This window comes from Rhinolophus sinicus, linkage group LG05, assembly GCF_036562045.2.
Source record: "Rhinolophus sinicus isolate RSC01 linkage group LG05, ASM3656204v1, whole genome shotgun sequence".
Classification (NCBI taxonomy): domain Eukaryota; kingdom Metazoa; phylum Chordata; class Mammalia; order Chiroptera; family Rhinolophidae; genus Rhinolophus; species Rhinolophus sinicus.
Window position 1 is genome coordinate 107,610,582 of NC_133755.1, and position 25,713 is coordinate 107,636,294.

A 25,713-nucleotide genomic window follows, 5' to 3' on the forward strand; every position below is an offset into this window, starting at 1 on the left:
GAGTCAAGGCAAAGACCCAAACGCATGAATGAAGTCGGTGTGTTCTTGTCACAGATAGAAGGCCAATATGTTTGCAGTGGGGTAAGCTAATGGTACCAAATAAAAAGAGAAAAGCCAGACTATAACATATTATTATGTTTCAAAATCATCTTTAAATGCCTAGCTGGTTTACTAGTAGATTTGTAAAAGAAGCATTTCATCAGAAAATGTTTTATAGTCTATATCCCTGTGACTGTCATAATAGTTTAAATCGTGGGCCCACTAAGTCATTTTTAAAGAACCCTTCATTCCATTCTCTTGTCCATAAAACAGTAATGTCATGTTCTGTCAAGAGACTTTCAATATTCTAGAAGTCTCCATGTGGACTGAGGACATGATACCACAATGATAACGCAGGGTGAAGAGGAAGCAACATTACTAAAAGAGCACAGCACATAAATGTAGAAATTATTAATGAAAATAATGTTTGCAATCCTTATTTTTGAAAACAGTTGTCAAAGTTGTATGAGTCTATCTCATTTAGGACATGAATAATATTTGTTTTTGAATGTAAACATAAAGACTGTACAGAATGTCTGTATAGACACAGTAGATAACAATATAATATAGATGTTAAATTTAGTGAATATGTACATATCTTTTTCACTTGTCATAACACAGATAACATTTTCTATGCATTGTAGAGAGACACATTAAAATCCATAAACATCAGTCAAAAAATGTGTGTGTATGTATATATATATATCGATCTATAAATTACATATTTGTATATGTTTTTATTTTTTAAATATTGTAAAGTAGTGTAAATTATTGTAAGTACTCTATTTAAATTTTTAAATTTAATTTCATGTTGATGCAAATAAAATACATTACAAACACCATAAAGAGAGAATTGACATACACTAAGAGCTATGTTTTCAAATATATTCACAGCCCTTGATATTGTAGAATTTCTCACAGGTTCTTAATGAACTGTTTAACTGAGAAAAAAGAGATTAAGAAAAAGAGCAAGTGAAACTGCAGTTTCCATATGATATTGAGGCAATTCCCTAGTAGCTCGCAGTAGGAACCTTAGTGTTTTACATTTTTCTGAGAGAAAAGAACAAAAAGTAGTTTAAAAATCGTTGGACCTCCTGCTTAGTGGCCTAGCATCCTGGGAATTCACTGGAATTATTTTATAGAGCTAGATAAACCCTAAAAAGGAATTCAAAATGTCAGGTCAAGATCCAAGAGTTCAGAACAGAACAATTAAGTGCGCTCTGTTAGAAGACATAGCACAGCCTATAGAAACAAGTATGCCCATGTAAGCTACTCTGATAGGAGAGCATCTACACATATGTGGGCAGCTTTCACTTTAAAAATGACTTTAGTTTTACTTCTCACATGGATGGTTGATAGAATTTACAAATTTATATGTTTAATATGAATAGACATATTAATCAGGATTTAAGGAACTATTAGGAAACAGCCATCATATAAGCAGGTTAGAGTAAGTGCTGGTCATTACATCATTTCTAACTTTACAATACACAGACTTCTTCATTCTAATTCTGGAGGGATCATTAAAAATGCCAGTTGAAGAGTATTAGTGTCAGATGTAAATGAGGATCAGGAAAACAAAAAAATCCCAGAAATACGCGTATTTCTATTAGGTGTCATCTTTTCCAGAAAATGTATGGTTATATTTTCCTTAATGACTTTTACAGCCATCCTGTCTTGTAGATGAAGCTTTTTTTTTTTCAAAATAGTACGTACTACTGTTTTTTAAAATGAAAAGAAAAGCAAATTATGTTTTTCTGCTGTACGTAAATGGTTGAGATTGAGCTCATTTAGGAAAAGGACTTGCTTGCATTTTTCTTTATACATAAATAATTTCATAAGTCCATTGCACATTTGAATGTAAATTATAACCTGACCTAACATGTATATCAAATTGCCCAGAGTACTTTGATCCCAGTATCATTAAACTTTGAGAAATGGATGTTATAATAGAAGAAGCAATCTAATTTTTTATTATAGTTTGGTGGTATATTATTATGTTAAGATGAAAATTCTGTAGATCTTAAGCCTTTATGCATAAGGTCCAAGAATAAGGTAATGTAATAAAATACAGTCTTTCAGCAATCCTTTTGCCATTAAATTCAAAGTCCTGGGTGCCAAAAGCTTTAAAGTTATTTTATGTTCATTAAAATAAAAGCCCACCCATAGGTAGCATTCTTATATATCTTCAGTAAGAATTAAGAAATAGTGTGTAGCCAGACTAGAAAATGATTCTTTTTGAATAAAAATAAATAGTAATTAGTGCTTAACACTTGCACATATCATTTCTTTCCCAATAAATGTATTGTTTTGTGGATAACCAGAATGAAAAGTCAGATTCTTTTACCTTTAAAAAAATTCCAGAGAATGGCTGGGCATGGCATTAGGTGACATTTTTATTTCTAGAAACCCTAGTGTAATATTTTCCTTCCCATTCATTACTGTAATTAATAATACTTGACGTCTTTATAAAGTATTTCTTCAGGGAAATTCAAAATCATGCTAGTATGTTTCCTATCTACTTCATAAAGCAGAAATATTTTTTTAATGGCTTAAAAATTAATTATAAACAACTTAGCCTTTATTCAAGTTCACTAGAATAAATCAGTGTTAAAAAACAGGATTATAACCAACTATTACCATGATGTGTCTACTCATAATGGTGACAACCACACCATGCTTTCTCCCATTGAAACCTGTAAAGGAATGCAGCAAATCCATTGAAAGAAAGAACCGGCATAATTTTGTGAAACTATCATTTTATCCTATTGGAAAGAGAAAGTAAAGTCAAACTCTTGTCATATATAGTAGGGTCGTTATAAAACATAAAAACAAAATAACTTAGTTCGTCTATAACTATGGCCTGTCAGGGTTTGAATAGGTAATGACCAGTCTGACTTTGAATTGAAATCAGCATCTAGCAAGAGGATGTGGAGGCAGACACAAAGTACTAGTTTCTTTCCATAATTTCTATTTCCAGTGAAATCAGAGGGTTCTGGTAAAACCAAAGGAACAAGAATAATCAATACAGAGATTTTTCTGTTACCCCTGTTACATTTTAAATGTTACACTGAAATGAATAGTGAAGATGAATTTGTGTGAAGGCAAATTAAATGCTGTTTTTCTCTTTTTTTTTTTTTTTCTTTTTTTCTGCAATTAAAGTTTATTGGTTCTAAACTTAATTATCCCCAGGTAAAAAGCAGCTACAGGCTATATCCTAACTTTTTAGGTTGATCACTCCAGCCTGAGAACCACGGACAATGGTTTGTGGATTACCAATCATGGTCATGAGCATTCACAAATGATATATTCAAATAGTTTTATATTTGTTTTTTGCCTTTAGCTATTTGGAACGGCCCCATGTAAATTTTTCATTGAAATTTCTCAAGGCGTTGGATTACACAACCTAAACTATTTTTAAAAATTGGTTTTTTTTTTAGAAAAGTGTGGTTAATTTCATCAAAGAATTTGGAGTGCTAGAGAAAGAAAGCTGAACCAGTTTTAATTAGAATAAATTTATATTCATTTACATGGACACAATATTTACGTAACATTAAATAAGTTAAAACCAGAATTCTGTTGAATCAAACTTTCTGTTGCTATCACGAGTCTGGTAAAAGTACAGTTCTCAGATGCAAATTTTGCAATTAAAACTCAAGGGGATAATTTTATTTTTATATTCACCCCAATATGCAGGAGTTTAAATAAATAAGTTTAATAAGAGAATGGCTTCTGAAAAATAAAGTGCAATGGAGCGGTGAAATACATCACCCAAAACAATTCAAACAATAGCAGAAAGAAGTAAATTTGAGTCTTCCTCTGGAGATCACAGTTTTCAAAGCACCATATTTTTCAGTGTTTTTGTCAGCTGAATAATATGCTTGCCTTTTCATTGTTGAAGTAAAAATCCATGCTCCCCCCGTCAAGGCTCTTATCCCATCATTATGTTTTCATGATCAGAATCATGTGGATTTCAGATTGTAATATCAGAATGGAATAGGCTTTTGCATTTCTAAACTTGCCTTCCCAGAATTCAAGCAGCTGATTGCCATTTAACAAAGCATGTACCATTTCTGATTATTTCATCATAAATCTAATGCCGGGCAAGCAGATGTATGCGGCTGCCTTAACACCTAAGCAAACATCTTTTTTTCACAGGAAAGGTTACATGCCTTGTTATAGCAGATGGCCCACCTGCACTGTTGGGTTTATATGTAGGACTTGCCCTAACAGTGGCATTTGAAATATTTTCTATGTACTTATATCAACAAAAGAGGTAATATTTAAGAGAATGTTACCTAATATAGTGAATGAAGAAGCAAAAATATGTTGTATGTGAAATTTTATTCCTATCGATCTCAAAATAATTGAGACCAATAGTGAAATAAATATGTAAGTAAATAAAGAGCAACAGCAATACTTAAATTCTCATGACACTTCAAACTTTTTCTCAAATAAGCCCACATGTAAATACCACCTTGAATACAGTCTTAAAAGGAAGGTACACACATTACCTTCAGTAAAAAGGACAAAATTATATTTATTCCTGTTTTGTGTTTTAGTCTCTGTTGTCTACCTCCCAACTCTAGTTTCCAGCAAGACTGCTCAGGTTGGTCATTTACTTATGAATATTTAATGTAAGTAATGAACATTTATAAATTAAGACATGCACATGTCCTCATCGTTACAAGAAACATAGTTAAAGTTCATAGTTAAAAGAAAGAAGCAAACACATATGTTATATTGAAAAGAATTGCCAAGTTATTTTCCAATATAAATAATCTATATCCTAATGATGTAGGTGATATTGGATCTGCTAGCAGTTTCTGAGTGTGGGCCGGGATCTTGTCTAGTGAAGCTGAAGAATGGAAACACAGACCAGGGAGAGGCAAAATGTTTTAAAAAGAGGATAGTTTATTAGAGGCAGGAGAAGAGGTTGCAGCTCCTGAGCTGGAGGGGGGTTCCCGAATGGGGGGGCTCCATGACTGAGGCAAAAGCTCTTACTTTTATACCTTCCCTTGCCTGCTTGGGGAAGGGGAGCTGTTTGAAGAAGGGAACTGGCTCCTTCTAATGAAATTCGTCTACCAGCTTTGTTCTGCTTGCTCATCCTAAAGGAATTAGCAAAGTAACCCACTCTTACCTATCAGATCTGCTCCATTTGTCAGGCCAAAATGAATTTTATGATTAACTCAAGCCCTTGTTACATTATGTCCTGGAGCAAAGGAGTGATTTCAAAACCTGGAGTTTTAGGATATGGCTGCATTTGTTTATTCCACCAGGGACCTCCCTGTCTACCTAGGGACATGCTAGCTAACCTGTATCACTAAGACATTAAATCTCTATGTCTCAGAAGATTAAAGGCAATTAGATTGCATTATGGCACATGATATGATAGGAAATTAGGGAGCCTTGTTACTGTAATGAGATTAGACCCAAATAATACTTACTTTTAGTGGATTCGTAATAAAATTTGGGATGACAATTTTTTCACAGTGTTAGTTCCACTGTTATAATGATGCAAAATGCTAAATATAATACACACTTTATAATTTAACTTTAATTGTATAAATTGCAATAGACCAAAGATTATTAGGCTTATAGCAATATACTTGGAACATAAAATAACCCCAAAGTAAATCCTACTTGACATTTTTTGATGCTGTGAGAAAAAAATGATGGATACAAAGTTTATTTGTATGTCTATTGCAAATTAAATATTACGTACACACACACACACACACACACACAGTTGAATATCCCTTATGTTCCCAACAATTACAATAATTGTATATTATTTGCTGATGATTTATTCCTTTCTGCATTTTTTACAAGAACTTTGTTCGTATATGGCTCTTCCTCAAATCAGGGATAAATTTGGGTGACTTTGACTTTCAAGTGTCTTCCATAGCAAGCCAAATGGAGGAGTCATAATAGCTTTGTGCTAATGATTTTATATAACACATTTTTCAAGTGTTACTTCAGGAAAGATTCTGCACTCTATGTCCTCCATGAAATCCAACATTAATTAGTTAGGATGTTGTATTGTACAAGTTAGTGATTTATATCCCTCGCATTTTTAATATGTTTTGATTTAGATGTCCAGCCTTGGTGGCCCTTTTGTAGAGTTTTTAGTCTTACACCTTCTCTTTTGTCTTATTTTTATTCTACCTGATTTCTTTTTGTCTATTTTGCTTGGTTTAGTTTATTTTTAACTACCTTTAGGCAGAAATAAATGAAAACAGAATGTACTCATACTCTAATTGTTCACGCTAGACAATATCCACCCCCCCTTTTTTGCACCCCACAATCTCTCCAAACAAGGCTAAAAGCCCCACACCTAAATACAAAGTTCTTGGTTTTCTGCCTAATTTTAAATTAAAATTATTTAACAACAATACCCCCATCTCTAAAGATAACTCAGGAGTACTAAAGGAAAATATTTTATCATATTCAGAACTATGATTTTAATATTAAAAAATAAGGAATGATAATATCAATTTACACAATCATTTTATGCCACTCAATCTATCAGCCCTGTCACTTACAGCCCACAGGATTTTAGTGGATATCTAGATAAATCTAGGTAAATGCATGCATTGCCTTAAATGTGAAGGTGTTCTTCAAATTGTTTTCCAATGACTAGACTTAATAGAAAGGTGGGAGCATGCAAAAACAAATTTAAAGCTATAAATCTTATAAGATCTTTATATAGACTATTTACTATACAAAAGAGACCAACTTGCTTTTCTGGGACTTGTGAAACTATAAGTTTTCACTCTTTTAAGAAGGAAAATTCCTATAAGGTAGAATTTTCTCTTATCTATTGAGGATCTTAATTTATTGAAAGTTTCAGAATAACAGGTGGAGAATGATGAAATACTCTGCATGATTTAATGTGGGCAACATATTTTATTTTTTCAGAGCTATATTGTATTGTTTGCTTTGTTTTGTTTGTGGAGGGTTTGAGCTGTGGGAATTATTTTTAATTTCCACATGAGAAGAATTATCTACTGTATATCATTTAACAAATTCAATATTTTTAACGTCAGATTTTCTATTGCAAAAATTGGTTATTTTCATTCCTCAAGTTGGAAATATATTTTAATTTAGATGTTCTGCTTTCACTGTCCCACATTAAACTTCTGTTGTTTGCTTTTACCATGTTAATTTGAAGATTGCTTTACTTAAAAAAAAAATGTTTATATTTGTGAAGTAAAATGTACAGCCAAATGCACCAATCATAAGGGCCCAATTGTCTTACTAAATATGTAAACCAGTGTGATCACTACCTCAACTAAGATATTAAACAATAGTATCACTCCTAAAAGTTTCCCATTCCAGTCAGTCTACATTCAACAAAGACAACAAACTACTGTTCTGAATTCTATCTCTGCAGATTAATTTTTCTAGCTCTAGATCTTCATATAAATGGAATTATATAATATGTGCTCTTTGGTTGCTGACTTTTCTCCCAATACACTGTATTTGAGGTCTATCCGTATTGTGGAGTGTATCAGTAGTTCATTATTTTATATTATTGTGCAGAATTCCATTGTATGAATATACCATAATCTGTTTATCATTTTCCTATTCAGAGATACTTAAGTTCTTTCCAATTTTGGGCTAGTGTTCATTATAGTTTTTATAAATCTTTTTAATAAGGAATTTTGAGAATTTTGTTTTTATTTCTCTCGAGTAAACAACAAAATTGAACAATGAGCTCGAATGCATCTTTTGGAGCAAAAATTAATATAAGGCCTGGTCTTATTTAAGGTTATGGGCGGTGTGTGCATGCTTCATGGCCTAATTCAACTAAGCTCTCTGTTCTTGGTTTACTTCTAAATCCACCTTCTGCTCTTGGTTTCATGAGCGATTCTGTATGTAATGTTAAGTATTCTTTAGGAAGAAAATGTAGCCCAGCTCTCTCCAGCTCATAGCCTACACCTTGAGCTAATGTTTTTAATGTCTTATGTTTGTGCTTACTGCAGTTCCTTTTAAGGGTTTCCTGAGGATGGTGGTATATAGGCTGAATTTGCAAGAGCTGATGAGGTTTATTGGGGTTTGTCAATTACAGGACAGGCTCCTCTAGAGGGGTATAAAGCCATGGCCAAGTCCTTTGAGTTTTAGATTGTTGCTAGTAGTACTCTGGCAAATAATGATGTTGTGTTGATTATCTGAGTTTAGGGTTAAGCACAGTGAGTTATCTAATTCTTATTTTCAGAGAAACAGGGTAATTTTATAAGAAAGTGCCAGATTATTCCAAAGTGGATTTACCATCTTACTTTCTCAAAAGCAATGTATGAAAGCCCCAGGTTCTGAACATCTTTAACCATTTTTGGTATTGCCAACCCTTTTAATTTTAGCAATTCAAGTAAATCTATAATTTTATCTCATCATAGTTTAAATTTGTATTTCCTTGATGACTAATGGTATCAAACATCTTTTCAAATGCTTATGAGCCCTTGAATATCTTTTCTTCTAAAGAGTCTGTTTAATTTTTTTTGCCAAGTTTTGTTGATATGTAAGCATTATTTATATCAGTAGGATAAAGTTCTTCATCAAATACATATGGTAGAAAAAAATTACTTTTTGTTAAGACTGTCTTTCAAAATCAAAAGATATTTAGGATGAAGAGATAATTGAAACTGATATCACTATTCTTCAGTAAATGTGGTAAATTTAGTTTCAAATGTTACATAAACTGTGCATTCCTGTGTTAAACCCTACTTGATGGACACATAATTTGAAATAGCTCTATTATCATTGTGTCTTTTTGGCTAGGCCCCATCTCTATTTTTTTTTTTTTTTCTTCTGTGAGCTTCAGTTGCCTTGCAGGAATATTGATAGCTCCTACATCATAGGTAGTAAATTATTTTATTTTTTAACTTATTTTTTATGAAATTTATGGGGGTGACATTGGTTAGTAAAATTAATATAGGTTTCATGTGTACATTTCATAATACATCATGTATATATTACATTGTGTTCACCACCCAGATTTAGTTCTCCTCCCATCACCATATATTTAACCTCCTTTACCCTCTTCTACCATCCTGCCTCCCCCCTTAGCTTCTGTTAACCACTAAATTGTTGTCTGTGTCTATGATTTTTTGTTTGTCTTCTCCGTTTGTTGTTTTGGTTTTATCTCACATATAAGTGAAATCATGCAGTTTTCGACTTTTTCTGTCTCATTTATTTCACTTAGCATGATAATCTCAAGATCCATCCATGTTGTCTCAAATGGTAGTATTATTATGCAAGAGTAATATTCCATTGTACATATGTAGCTCATCTTCTTTATCCAATCGTCTATCAAAGGACACAGGTGGTTTCCATGCCTTGACCACCATGAATCATGCTGCAATGAACATAGGGGTACATATATCTTTATGGATAAACGTTTTCAGATTTTGGGGGTAGATAGCCAGTAGAAAGATGGCTCGGTCGTATTCTATTTTTAATTTTTTGAGAAACCTCCATACTGTTTTCCATAGTGACTATACCAATTTACATTCCCTGCAGCAGTGAATGAGGGTTCCTTTTTCTCCACAGTCTCTCCAACATTTGTTATTCCCTGTATTGTTGATAATAGCCATTCTAACAGGTGTGAGGCAATTATCTCATTATGGTTTTGATTTGCATTTTCCTAATATCTAGTGAAGTTGCGTATCTTTTCATATATCTCTTGGCCCTTTTTTTGTCTTCTTGGGAGAATTGTCTGCTCAGGTGTCTGACTATTTTTTAATTGGACTGTTTGTTATTGAGCTGTATGAGTCCTTTATATATTTTCGATATTAGCCCCTTATTGGAAGTGTTGTTTACAAATATCTTCTCCCTTTCGATTGTTTGCCTCTTTGTTTTCTCTATGTTTCTTTTGCTATGCAGAAGCTTTTTAGTTTGATGTACAGTGGTACCTCGATTTTCAAACATATCCATTCTGGGAGACCGTTCCATTCGAGTTCAAAAAACAAGGTGCAGTTTTCCCATAGAAAGTAATGCAAAATGGATTAATCTGATCCAGACCTTTAAAATCAACCCCTAAAACTACAAATTTAGCATAAATTTTACTATCTAATGCTACCTTAGATCCATAAGATTTACCGCATTTGTAAACCAAATTGTTCATCAATGGAGACATTCGAAAACCGAGGTACCAGTGTAGGGACATTCATTTGTTTTTGTTTTTTTGTTTGTTCTCCCCCCGCCCCTTACCTTTAAGGTCAGATTCATAAAATCCTCTCTGAGACCAAGGCCCGTAAGTTTAGTATCTATATTTTCTTCTATGTAATTTATTATTTTGGTCTTATATTTAAGTATTTGATTGATTCTGAGTTAATTTTGGTATATGGTGACTGATACTAGTCTATTTTCATTCTTTTGCATGTGGCTTTTCAATTTTCCCAGTACTATTTATTGAAGAGGAATTCTTTTCTCCATTGAATATTTTTGTCTCCTTTATTGAAAATAATTTGCCAACACATATGTGGGTTTATTTCTGGGTTCTTAGTTCTGGTCCATTGGTATGTATCCCTGTTTTTTCTCCAGTAACATACTGTTTTGATTATTGTAGCTTTGTAATACACATTGAAACCAGGGAGTGTGATACCTCCAGCCTTGTTCTTTTTTCTCAGGATTGCTTTGGCTATTTGGGGTCTTTTTGTGATTCCATACAAATCTGATGATCTTTTGTACTATTTCTTTTAAAAATGCCCTTGGTATTTTGACAGGTATTGCATTAAATCTGCATATTGCTTTGGGTTATATAGTCAATTTAACTAAATTTTTATTTTCTTGTGGGTTCCTGCTAGTGTTGTGTCATGGTAATACAGCCTTGCATGATGAATTTAGAAGAGTTTCCTCCTTTTTTATTTTGGAAGAGTTTAAGAGGTGTTGCTATTAATTATTTGAATGTTTGGTATAATTCACCAGGGAGTCTGCTGGCTCCTGCTCTTCTGTTTGTTGGGAGGCTTTTGATTACTTATTTAATCACCTTACTATAGTCAGTCTATTCAGATTTTCTTTTTTTTTCATAATTCTGTCTTGGTAGGTTTTATCATTCTGGAAATGTATCCATTTTTCTAGGTTGTTAAATTTTTTTATATTGTTCTTAGTACTCTCTTTTGATCCTCTCTGTTTCTGTGGTATCAGTTGTTGTAATGTGTCCTCTTTTCTGATTTCATTGATTTGAGTCCTTTTTCAATAAGTAAGCCTATCTAAATGTGTGAATTTTCTTTGATCGTTTCAAAGAATCGGCCTTTAATTTTATGGATCTTTGCTATCATTTTTTGGGTCTATTTCATTTATATCTGCTCTGATTTGTTATGTCTTTCCTTCTACTAACTTTGTTCTTCTTTTTCCAGATCCTTGAGTTGTAAAGTTAGGTTACTTGAATTATTTTTTATTGATGTAGGTATTTTTTACTATGAATTTCCCTGCTATAACCACTTTCATGTTTCATGTGCACTTGAGAATGTATATTTTGTTGTTTTGGGGTTGAATGTTCTGTGTGTATGTGTTAACTTCATCTGTAGTTATGTGTCATTTAAGTTCAAATATTTGATATTGATTTTCTATCTAAATGATCTATCTATTGATGAAAGTGGGGTATTAAAGTCACCTGCTATTATTATTATGCTATATATTTCCCCCGTTTGGTCTGCTAATATTAGTTTTATTGATTTATGTACTCCTATGTTGAGTATGTAAATATTTACAAATGTTATATCCTCTTGTTTCATTGACCCCTTATCATTACATTATGTCCTTCTTTGTCTCCTATTACAATCATTCTTTAAAGTCTATTTTATGAAATAAAAGTATAACCATCCCATCTTTCTTTTGGTTTCAATTGGCCTAGAATCTCATTTCTGTTTCTTCATTTTCAGTCTGTGATCTTACATCCGAAATGAGTCTCTTAGAGGCAACATATAAACAGGTCTTGTTTTATATCTATTTTCTACTCTATATATTTTGATTGGGGAATTTAGTATATTGGAAGTAATTATTGATAGGTGTGTACTTACTGCCATTTTCAAAATTATTTTCAAGCTGTTTTGCTGTTCCTCTGTTCCTTTTTTCTCTTGTTCTCTTTGTTTTTTAAATAATTTTTATAGAGATATACTTAAATTTCTTTCTTTTCATATTCTGGGTATTGACCATAGGTTTTTATGAGGATTACATATAACAATTTATATTTATAACAGTCTATTTTAAGTTGAAACAACCAAAGTTTTAATGCATTATAAAGCTCCACATTTTTACACCTCCCTCCACAATTTTTTTCATTAAGTTTTGTTGGGGTGACAATTGTTAGTCAAGTGACATTGGTTTCAGGTGTACACTTCTGTAATATATCATCAATATATCACATTGTGTGTTCACCACCCAGAGTCAATTCTCCTTCCGTCATCATATGTTTGATCCCTTTTACCCACATCTACCACACACCCCCCCTTTACCCCCGGTAACCACTATTGTCTGTGTCTGAGTTTTTGTTTCTTCATTTGTCTTGTTCCTTTGTTGTTTTCAGTTTTATATACCACATATCAGTGAAATCCTATGGTTTTCAACTTTCTCTGTCTGACTTGTTTCGCTTAGCATTATGATCTCAAGTTCCATCCATGTTGTTGCAAATGACACTAGTTCATCTTTACTTATAGCAGAAGAGTATTCTAGTGTGTATATATACCACATCTTCTTTGTATAATCATTTACTGAAGGACACTTTAGTTGTTTCCATGTCTTGGCCACCATAAATAAAGCTGCAATGAACATGGGCGCACATATATCTTTATGAATAAATGCTTTCAGATTTTGGGGGTAGATACCCAGGAGAGGAATTGCTGGGTCATATGGTAATTCTATTCTTAATTTTTTGAGGAACCTCTACACTGACTTGCATAGAGGCTGCATAAGTTTGTATTTCAGCCAACAGTGTATGAGGATTCCTTTTTCTCCACAGCCTCTCCAACACTTGTTACTATTTGTCTTGTTGATGATAGCCATTCTAACTGGGGTGAGGTGATATCTCATTGTGGTTTTTATTTACATTTCTCTGATGAGCAGAAGAAAACATATACACTAAACTTATGGACCTTGGGTTCAAAGAAGATTTATGAATTTGACTTCAAAGGAAAGGGAAGTAAAAGTTAAAATAAATGGCACTATATCAAACTAAAAAGCTTTTGCACAGCAAAAGTAACAAAATAAAGAGGCAACCAACTAATGGGAGATTTTTGCAAACAACGCCTCTGATAAGGGGCTAATATAAAAAATATATAAGGAACTATATAACGCAACAACAATAAAACAAACAATCCAATTCAAAAATGGTCCAACGACCTGAATAAGCATTTCTCCAAAGAGGACATACAAATGGCCAATAGATACATGAAAAAAATGCTCAACATTTTGTGTCTTTACTTTCAGATTTTACATCCTTTTATTATGCATATCTTTAATTAATTGTAGTTACAGTTATATTTATTTTTGTCTGTTAACCTCCACTACCACTGTAAGTGATTAATCCACAATCTTCACATTATTCTAAATTTTTTATATATTTACTTTTACAGTAATATTTATACTTTCGTATGTTTTCCTGTTACTAATTAGCACTCTTTTCACCTTGAAGAAGTTCCTTTAATGTCTCTTATAATATTCACTTAGTGGTGATGAATTCCTTCAACTTTTGCTTGTCTGGTAGAACCTTTCTTCTTCAATTCTGACTGACAGGTAGAATATTATTGTTCAGAAGTTTTTTGTTTGTTTGTTTGTTTGTTTCTTCCCTTCTGGGAGTGAAGAGTTTCTGTTAAAAAGTTTGCTGATGGTCTGATGGAAGTCGCCTTGTATGTAACAAATTGTTTTTCTCTTGTTACTTTTAAGATTTTTCTTGTCGCTAACTTTTGACATTTTAATTACACAGTAAGTTTTTACTTAATGTCATTAATAGGATCTGAGACTTTAAGTGAAATGACATATAACAGAAACAGTTTCACCATAGACTAATTGATATAAACAAGAGTTAAGTTCCTACATTAATCTCATTAACATTATAACCAAATATTGAACAAAATAATGTTATTTGAGGATCAGCTGTAATGTTTCTTGGTGTGGATCTCTTTGGTTTTATCTTATTTGGAACTCTGCTTCATGTAGTTGGATGTCTGTTTCCCCAGGTTAGGAAAGTTTTCACACATTACTTCTTCAAATAATTTTTCTGCTGTTTTTTTGTCTCTTTTCCTTGTGTGACCCCTATAATGTGAATATTGGTTCTTGATGTTGTCCCATAAGTCCCTTAAGGTATCTTTCACATTTTAAATTATTTTTGATGCTCTAATTAAGTGAGTTTCACTACTCTGTCTTGAGTTCACTCATCTTTTTTTCTGCTTCATGTAGTCTGTTGTTGAACACCTCTAGTGTATTTTTCAGTTCAATTATTGTATTCTTCAGCTCTGTAACTTCTCTTAATACTTTCATATATTTTCTCTCTCTTATTTTTCTACTATGCTCATCCATTCTTCTAACAAGTCCAGTGAGCACCTTTATGATCTATTTTTTGAACTCTAAATCAGGTAAATCACTTCTTTCCATTTCATTAAGGACTTTTTCTGAGGTTTAATTTTGTTCTTTCATATGAAACATTCCTTTGTTTCTTCATTTTTCTTGACCCTCTGTGTTGATTTCTATGCATTAGATGAAGGAGCTACCTCTCCCACTTGTCAAGGAGTGACTTTGTGTAGGAAATGAAGCTTACTGTTCAACCACGACCTAGCTCTTGGTTGTCTTTCAAACCTTTGTAATTTTCTAAGCAGCCTATTCCCAGCAGTTGAAGGTGTGCCAAGACCTGTTAGTGTCCTAGAGGGGAGGGTGTCAGTCAGCACCTAGACTCAGGATAGGTGAAAACCAGACACTGTGGGCACAGCTTTTAAGGAAGAGGCATACCTCAGAGATATTGTAGATTCAGTTCCAGACTACCATAATACAGCAAATATCACAAGAAAGTCACACACTTTTTGGTTTCCGAGTGCATATAAAAATTATGTTTACACAATATTGTACTCTATTAAGTGTACAATATAGCATTATGTCTAAAAAACAGAAAAAAACAATGTACATACTTTTAATTAAAATATTTTATTGCTAAAAAATGCTAACCATCATCTGAAACTGTTGGGAAAATGGCATATACAGACTTGTGGAACACAGGGTTGCCTCAAATTTTCAATTTATAAAAAATGCAATACTGTGAAGCACAATAAAGTGAAGCACAATAAAATGAGGTATGCCTGCATGCATCTATATATACCCACAGGGATATATATGTGTGTGTGTGTATACCTATATATCTATCTCTATATATCTATCTCTATCTCTATCTATAGATAGATATATATGTGTGTGTGTGTGTGTGTGTGTGTGTATATATATATATATATATATATATATATATATATATATATATATATATATATATCCCTGTGGGATTTCAAGCATAAGTGCCACTGAACATCAGAGACAAGTGATTTAGAGATATCCCATGGGGCACTTGCAAAAGCTGGGGTGTCAGATAAGTGTACAGCTTCCTTTCCAGGGCATGTAAGCAACCTGTAGCTAGGTAGAAGAAACGTGCAAAGATAGCACCTATTGGATGGGTTGAGGCAGGGGGAGGGTATAATGATGGTGCCTGCGAGCCCGTTTCTGGATATTAGCCCAACAGGCTCCTAGATGTGCATTAATTAAATGCCTGTCCCTTAGGCTGATACTTTAGGATAAGCAAATAAGCTTCCCTTTGATAAAGTCTGGGCTCCTCTCAATCAACTGTCTCTGCACTGGTCCCTGTGGAAAATGAATGCGAGCACTTCAAACCCTCTGAGAGCCATTTCTCAGTATGTGACAGCTTTATGCATTCTGTGGACACCAGCCATGTTGGTTGTCAAAGCTCGTTGTTGTAGGGGCGTATCTCTCAGGGGCAGGTATTAAAAGTTGGGGTACCCAATGTGAAATTTAAAATTCACACCTCAGGAAGAAGTTCTGGATTTTAGTTCCCTTCCAACTGTGGATCACTATTATAGGAGTGGGGTTTATGGTAAGATTGTATCATAGTCTCTCTTACCCCCTTCCCTGTGGGTTTTTCCTTGTTTGTCCAATGTGTAGGATTTGCTCAGATAGTTTTTAGTGTTCCTCCCCCTGTAACTATAAAATTGGTATATCTATGGAAGGATGTGATTTCAGGATATTTCTGTGTCACCATCTTGAACCAGAATCTTTCATGTTATTAGCAGCTTACTCCAAGGATTACAATACAGAGGGTGCCAAAAAAAAAAATGTGTACACATTTTAGGAAAGAAAAAAAACTATAAATATTGAAATATTCAATATATCCCAATAACAAAAGATGAATACAAGTCACATTTGACTTCTGCCATTACAAAAGGTGCTCAGAGTGGTTACGATAAGAGTCCAGACACTTCTGATTATGGTCAACTACTGCTTGAGCAACGTTGACCACAGTGTCCACTTGTATACAATTTTCAGCACTGCCTGGTATATATTCACAAATTGCCACACTGCTCTAAGAAGATTATATACCCTCAATTAAATTGTAAAAAATTACATTTTATGCATACTTCATGAAAGTGTAAAACAATAATATTCATGCTCCCATTTTTGTTTCATTTGTTTTTTCATAAATTTAACTACATACATAAGTTATAAACACCAAAAAAGCACCAAAAAACAATTTTTTAAAAATTATTTTTCCTTTAAGTAAAAGGTGACTTTTTGAAAATTAAGGAAAAAAAATAGCCTTTCATACTTAACCACGAATTTTTCCATTTCCAATGTGTTTCATTCCTTCTTGAAGATCTGCCTTACTTCAGATTTTATTTTACCTTCAACCTGAGAAAATTTCTTTAGTGTTTAACTTACCAAAGATCTGCTTGAAATGAGTTATTTTAGCTTCATTCTTATAAAAAATGACTTCATTTTATCATTACTTTAGAAGAATATTTTTGTTGGATACAGGAATTACACAGGATTGCCAGATTTTGATGCATTTTATTTTATTTTTTTTCTTTCAACATGAAACAGATAATGCTCCATTGTCTTTAGGGATTCATTATTTCTTAAGAGAAGTACACTGAGGTCTGTGTCATTACTCCTCAGTATGCAATGCATCGTTTGTGTATAGTTGGTTTAAAGAGTTAATATTTACCTTTAGTTTTCAGCAACTAGACTTTTTACTTGTGCTTTCACATTATTGAGGTTCTAGAAAAAAAACCATATATATATAAATATAAACACATATATGTATATATATGTGTGTATATATATATATATACATAAATATATATATACAGACATATATATATATATACACATATATATATATGTATATATATATATATGGATGTATATATAGGTCAACAGTATTTTCAATGTGAAGTTGAGACCCACACAGGAAAAAGACCAGGAGGAGGTAGTTACATGTAGACTTTTCAGTAGGTAGAGGCTGACAGTCTTCCTCCTGTGTGTTCAGAGGTCAACTGTATTAGAACTATTATAATTTGGGGAAACACTTCAAATGGTAACTGATTGTACTTTACCACCTTTCAAGGATTTAGACAGTCACGAGACAACTGAAAGTGTCATGCCTTTTTACGTTTCCGTCCATCTAGAGTCTTGGAGCTGTAATTACTACTAAAAATAATGGTAAATATTTTCGTATCGCCTCAAAACATTCATCTTTTACCTAACAAAAAGAGGGTTCAGTCCTTCGTTCTCTCAGTCAATATCTGTTAGTTGTCCCCCTCTTAGGCAGGGAAGAAATTGGACCCCAAATGTCAACCTTAGAGAGTTTACATTTTAATAGGAATTCTGAAAATAGATATAATTATACAGTAATGTGTGCGAAGATGAGAAAAAGGAGAAGAAAGTTTGAGGAAATGTTAAATGTGAGAGTAGGTGTAATTTCAAACAGCCATGTTGGTACCGAATTGTCTATTTTACTAGTAAATTGACATCATTTGTTATCATCCATTCTCCTCTCTTGCCTATGGATTCATGACGAAACTTACTTCCTGGATCATGGAATAATCCTTAAGTTAGTTCTTGGCGGTTATTAGTTGCCAGGTCTTCATATTTGTAAGTATAGAATATATAATTAATTTCTCTGGGTTTAGTTCTCTGTCTTCCCTAACAGGACAAACCTACAACATACATGTGTTTTGACCTTCGAATCTATCGGAGACGGAAAAAGTGTGTAAAAACCTCTAGCTGAACATATAATACTCTGTCTTGGAGAACGCCAACATTTTCTCTTGAGAACAGCCTACTTACTTTATTTAATAAGCGTCAATAACTCTTGACAGGGAATATTCTAAGCACCTTAAATATACTAATTCATTTAATCCTCACACTACCCATTAAGTGGGAATCCTTATTATCATTTCTGATAAGAGGAAACTGAGGCATAGAAAGGTCATCCACCTTGTCCAATGAGACAAGGTTAGTATCTTTTATTAATCTGTATGTTATTCTGCACCGTGAGGAATCGTAGCCCCACCTCCATCTTGGCCGATTGACTAGAAAAGGACAATGACCAGGATTCAAAATCTGAAAACAAACAGCTGCTTGATACTTCATGTCTTACAGTCTAAGCACACAATTTTTGCTTGTTTGTGTGTTCGTTTGTTTGTCTGTTTGAACAGCCATACAACATGCACAACAAGATGGAGATTAAGATTATAGATTCAGAAGACAAACTCCATGGGCTTGAACCACTTATTTCAGGTGGAGCAAATACTTTACCTTCTAGGCCTCAGCTTCCTGTCTACAACACGGTGAACACCATAGTATCTACATCATAAGGATGGAGTGAGGACTAAATGGGTTAATAAATATAAAGCGTTCAGAATGATCACACGTAGCATGTAAAAATTACAAGCACTGTTGACCCTTAAACAAGAGGATTTTGAACTGGGTGGGTCCATTTACCCCTGCAGTTCAAAGCTCTGCTCTTCAAGGGTCAAACGTAAGTTCAATGTGCAGTTGGAGACCCACACAGGCAAAAGACCAGGAGGAGTTAGTCACACGTAGACTTTTCAGTGTGTGGAGGTTGACAGCCCTCGTCCTGTGTGTGCAGAGGTCAACAGTATTAAAACTATTATAATTTTGGGAAACAGTTCAAACAGGAACTGATTGTACTTTACCACCTTTCAAGGATTTAGAGGGTCAGGAGACAACGGAAAGTGTCATGCCTTTTTAAGTTTCCGTCCATCTAGAGTCTTCAGGCTGTATTTAATACTAAAATAATGGTAAATATTTTCGTATCTCCTCAAAACATTCATCCTACACTTAACAAAAGGAGGGTGCAGACCTTCGTTCTCTCAGCCAATATCTGTTAGTTGCCCCATTCTTAGGTAGTGAAGAAATTGGTCCCCAAACATCAACCTTATAGAGTTTACATTTTAATAGGAGTTCAGAAAACAGATATCGTTCGTTATACAGTAATGTGTGCCAGGATGAGAAAAAGGAAAGATTGAGGAAATGGTAGGAGTGAGAGTGGTGATAATTTTAGACAGCCCGGTTGCTGACGAATTGTCTATTCTACTAGTGATTTTACATCCTTTGTCATCATGCACCCTGCTCTGTTTCACATGGATTCATGAGGTAACTTACTTTCTGGATCACGGGATACTCCTTAAATTAATTCTTGGTGGATATTAGTTGCCAGGTCGTCATATTACTAAGTATGGAATTTACAATCAATTTCTCTAGGTGTACTGCTCCGTCTTCCCCAGCAGGACAAACCTACCAGATACAGTGGTTGTGACAAGCAAATCTATCAGAGATGGGAAAATTGTGCAAACACCTCTAACTGAACATATAATACTCTCTCTTAGAGAACGCCAGCATTTTCTCTAGAGAGGGGCGTAGTTACTTTATTTAAGAAGCCCTTATATGTCAATAACCCATGACAGGGAATATTCTAAGCACCTTCAATATAATAATTCATTTAATCCTCATACCACCCATTGAGAATCGTTATCCTCATTGTTGAAAAGAGGAAACTGAGGGATACAAAGGTTAACTACCATGTCCAAGGAGACAAGAGTAGTAAGTAGCAGAGAAACTATTGTTAGTATCTTTTATCAATCTGTATGTTATTCTGCACAGTGAGGAATCATAGACCGACCTGCATCTTGGCCGAATGACTAGGAACGGACAATAGCCTGGCTTTTAAAAATTTAAAACAAACAACTTCTTCACACTTTGTGTCGTATGGTCTAAACATACCATTGTATTTGTTTGTTTGTACAGCCATACAACAGGCACAACAAGATAGAGATTAAGGTTATAGATTCAGAAGCCAAACTCCATGGGCTTGAACCACTTATTTCAGGTGGAGCAAGTAAATTACCTCCTAGGCCTCAGCTTCCTGTCTGTATGCAACACGGGGAACACAATAGTATCTACATCATAAGGTTGAAGTGAGGTCTACATGAGTTAATAAATATAAAGCGTTCAGAATGGTCACACGTAGCATATAGAAATTACAAGTACTGTTGACCCTTAAACAAGAGGATTTTGAACTGGGTGGGTCCATTTACCCCTGCAGCTCAAAGCTCTGCTGTTCTAGGGTCAGCTGCATTTTCAACATGCAGTTGGAGACCCCCAGAGGCAAAAGACCAGGAGTAATTACATGTGCATATTTCAGTGGGTGGAGGTTGACAGCCCTCGTCCCTGTGTGTTCAGGGGTCAACTGTATTAGAACTATTATAATTTGGGGAAACACTTCAAATGGTAACTGATTGTACTTTACCACCTTTCAAGGATTTAGACAGTCACGAGACAACTGAAAGTGTCATGCCTTTTTACGTTTCCGTCCATCTAGAGTCTTGGAGCTGTAATTACTACTAAAAATAATGGTAAATATTTTCGTATCGCCTCAAAACATTCATCTTTTACCTAACAAAAAGAGGGTTCAGTCCTTCGTTCTCTCAGTCAATATCTGTTAGTTGTCCCCCTCTTAGGCAGGGAAGAAATTGGACCCCAAATGTCAACCTTAGAGAGTTTACATTTTAATAGGAATTCTGAAAATAGATGTAATTATACAGTAATGTGCGAAGATGAGAAAAAGGAGAAGAAAGTTTGAGGAAATGTTAAATGTGAGAGTAGGTGTAATTTCAAACAGCCATGTTGGTACCGAATTGTCTATTTTACTAGTAAATTGACATCATTTGTTATCATCCATTCTCCTCTCTTGCCTATGGATTCATGACGAAACTTACTTCCTGGATCATGGAATAATCCTTAAGTTAGTTCTTGGCGGTTATTAGTTGCCAGGTCTTCATATTTGTAAGTATAGAATATATAATTAATTTCTCTGGGTTTAGTTCTCTGTCTTCCCTAACAGGACAAACCTACAACATACATGTGTTTTGACCTTCGAATCTATCAGAGACGGAAAAATTGTGTAAAAACCTCTAGCTGAACATATAATACTCTGTCTTGGAGAACGCCAACATTTTCTCTTGAGAACAGCCTACTTACTTTATTTAATAAGCGTCAATAACTCTTGACAGGGAATATTCTAAGCACCTTAAATATACTAATTCATTTAATCCTCACACTACCCATTAAGTGGGAATCCTTATTATCATTTCTGATAAGAGGAAACTGAGGCATAGAAAGGTCATCCACCTTGTCCAATGAGACAAGGTTAGTATCTTTTATTAATCTGTATGTTATTCTGCACCGTGAGGAATCGTAGCCCCACCTCCATCTTGGCCGATTGACTAGAAAAGGACAATGACCAGGATTCAAAATCTCAAAACAAACAGCTGCTTGATACTTCATGTCTTACAGTCTAAGCACACAATTTTTGCTTGTTTGTGTGTTCGTTTGTTTGTCTGTTTGAACAGCCATACAACATGCACAACAAGATGGAGATTAAGATTATAGATTCAGAAGACAAACTCCATGGGCTTGAACCACTTATTTCAGGTGGAGCAAATACTTTACCTTCTAGGCCTCAGCTTCCTGTCTACAACACGGTGAACACCATAGTATCTACATCATAAGGATGGAGTGAGGACTAAATGGGTTAATAAATATAAAGCGTTCAGAATGATCTCACGTAGCATGTAAAAATTACAAGCACTGTTGACCCTTAAACAAGAGGATTTTGAACTGGGTGGGTCCATTTTCCCCTGCAGTTCAAAGCTCTGCTCTTCAAGGGTCAAACGTAAGTTCAATGTGCAGTTGGAGACCCACACAGGCAAAAGACCAGGAGGAGTTAGTCACACGTAGACTTTTCAGTGTGTGGAGGTTGACAGCCCTCGTCCTGTGTGTGCAGAGGTCAACAGTATTAAAACTATTATAATTTTGGGAAACAGTTCAAACAGGAACTGATTGTACTTTACCACCTTTCAAGGATTTAGAGGGTCAGGAGACAACGGAAAGTGTCATGCCTTTTTCAGTTTCCGTCCATCTAGAGTCTTCAGGCTGTATTTAATACTAAAATAATGGTAAATATTTTCGTATCTCCTCAAAACATTCATCCTACACTTAACAAAAGGAGGGTGCAGACCTTCGTTCTCTCAGCCAATATCTGTTAGTTGCCCCATTCTTAGGTAGTGAAGAAATTGGTCCCCAAACATCAACCTTATAGAGTTTACATTTTAATAGGAGTTCAGAAAACAGATATCGTTCGTTATACAGTAATGTGTGCAAGGATGAGAAAAAGGAAAGATTGAGGAAATGGTAGGAGTGAGAGTGGTGATAATTTTAGACAGCCCGGTTGCTGACGAATTGTCTATTCTACTAGTGATTTTACATCCTTTGTCATCATGCACCCTGCTCTGTTTCACATGGATTCATGAGGTAACTTACTTTCTGGATCACGGGATACTCCTTAAATTAATTCTTGGTGGATATTAGTTGCCAGGTCGTCATATTACTAAGTATGGAATTTACAATCAATTTCTCTAGGTGTACTGCTCCGTCTTCCCCAGCAGGACAAACCTACCAGATACAGTGGTTGTGACAAGCAAATCTATCAGAGATGGAAAAATTGTGCAAACACCTCTAACTGAACATATAATACTCTCTTAGAGATCGCCAGCATTTTCTCTAGAGAGGGGCGTAGTTACTTTATTTAAGAAGCCCTTATATGTCAATAACCCATGACAGGGAATATTCTAAGCACCTTCAATATAATAATTCATTTAATCCTCATACCACCCATTGAGAATCGTTATCCTCATTGTTGAAAAGAGGAAACTGAGGGATACAAAGGTTAACTACCATGTCCAAGGAGACAAGAGTAGTAAGTAGCAGAGAAACTATTGTTAGTATCTTTTATCAATCTGTATGTTATTCTGCACAGTGAGGAATCATAGACCGACCTGCATCTTGGCCGAATGACTAGGAACGGACAATAGCCTGGCTTTTAAAAATTTAAAACAAACAACTTCTTCACACTTTGTGTCGTATGGTCTAAACATACCATTGTATTTGTTTGTTTGTACAGCCATACAACAGGCACAACAAGATAGAGATTAAGGTTATAGATTCAGAAGCCAAACTCCATGGGCTTGAACCACTTATTTCAGGTGGAGCAAGTAAATTACCTCCTAGGCCTCAGCTTCCTGTCTGTATGCAACACGGGGAACACAATAGTATCTACATCATAAGGTTGAAGTGAGGTCTACATGAGTTAATAAATATAAAGCGTTCAGAATGGTCACACGTAGCATATAGAAATTACAAGTACTGTTGACCCTTAAACAAGAGGATTTTGAACTGGGTGGGTCCATTTACCCCTGCAGCTCAAAGCTCTGCTGTTCTAGGGTCAGCTGCATTTTCAACATGCAGTTGGAGACCCCCAGAGGCAAAAGACCAGGAGTAATTACATGTGCATATTTCAGTGGGTGGAGGTTGACAGCCCTCAGCCTGTGTGTTCAGGGGTCAACTGTATTAGAACTATTATAATTTGGGGAAACACTTCAAATGGTAACTGATTGTACTTTACCACCTTTCAAGGATTTAGACAGTCACGAGACAACTGAAAGTGTCATGCCTTTTACGTTTCCGTCCATCTAGAGTCTTGGAGCTGTAATTACTACTAAAAATAATGGTAAATATTTTCGTATCGCCTCAAAACATTCATCTTTTACCTAACAAAAAGAGGGTTCAGTCCTTCGTTCTCTCAGTCAATATCTGTTAGTTGTCCCCCTCTTAGGCAGGGAAGAAATTGGACCCCAAATGTCAACCTTAGAGAGTTTACATTTTAATAGGAATTCTGAAAATAGATGTAATTATACAGTAATGTGTGCGAAGATGAGAAAAAGGAGAAGAAAGTTTGAGGAAATGTTAAATGTGAGAGTAGGTGTAATTTCAAACAGCCATGTTGGTACCGAATTGTCTATTTTACTAGTAAATTGACATCATTTGTTATCATCCATTCTCCTCTCTTGCCTATGGATTCATGACGAAACTTACTTCCTGGATCATGGAATAATCCTTAAGTTAGTTCTTGGCGGTTATTAGTTGCCAGGTCTTCATATTTGTAAGTATAGAATATATAATTAATTTCTCTGGGTTTAGTTCTCTGTCTTCCCTAACAGGACAAACCTACAACATACATGTGTTTTGACCTTCGAATCTATCAGAGACGGAAAAATTGTGTAAAAACCTCTAGCTGAACATATAATACTCTGTCTTGGAGAACGCCAACATTTTCTCTTGAGAACAGCCTACTTACTTTATTTAATAAGCGTCAATAACTCTTGACAGGGAATATTCTAAGCACCTTAAATATACTAATTCATTTAATCCTCACACTACCCATTAAGTGGGAATCCTTATTATCATTTCTGATAAGAGGAAACTGAGGCATAGAAAGGTCATCCACCTTGTCCAATGAGACAAGGTTAGTATCTTTTATTAATCTGTATGTTATTCTGCACCGTGAGGAATCATAGCCCCACCTCCATCTTGGCCGATTGACTAGAAAAGGACAATGACCAGGATTCAAAATCTCAAAACAAACAGCTGCTTGATACTTCATGTCTTACAGTCTAAGCACACAATTTTTGCTTGTTTGTGTGTTCGTTTGTTTGTCTGTTTGAACAGCCATACAACATGCACAACAAGATGGAGATTAAGATTATAGATTCAGAAGACAAACTCCATGGGCTTGAACCACTTATTTCAGGTGGAGCAAATACTTTACCTTCTAGGCCTCAGCTTCCTGTCTACAACACGGTGAACACCATAGTATCTACATCATAAGGATGGAGTGAGGACTAAATGGGTTAATAAATATAAAGCGTTCAGAATGATCTCACGTAGCATGTAAAAATTACAAGCACTGTTGACCCTTAAACAAGAGGATTTTGAACTGGGTGGGTCCATTTTCCCCTGCAGTTCAAAGCTCTGCTCTTCAAGGGTCAAACGTAAGTTCAATGTGCAGTTGGAGACCCACACAGGCAAAAGACCAGGAGGAGTTAGTCACACGTAGACTTTTCAGTGTGTGGAGGTTGACAGCCCTCGTCCTGTGTGTGCAGAGGTCAACAGTATTAAAACTATTATAATTTTGGGAAACAGTTCAAACAGGAACTGATTGTACTTTACCACCTTTCAAGGATTTAGAGGGTCAGGAGACAA

The 25,713-nt window shown here is 34.7% G+C and overlaps 1 pseudogene; it reads left to right on the plus strand.

The window, feature by feature from the left end:
• Nucleotides 1-25,338, plus strand: part of LOC109456809 (elongation factor 1-alpha 1) — a 149,124-nt pseudogene extending 123,786 nt beyond the window's left edge.
• Nucleotides 25,339-25,713: the final 375 nt, after the last annotated feature.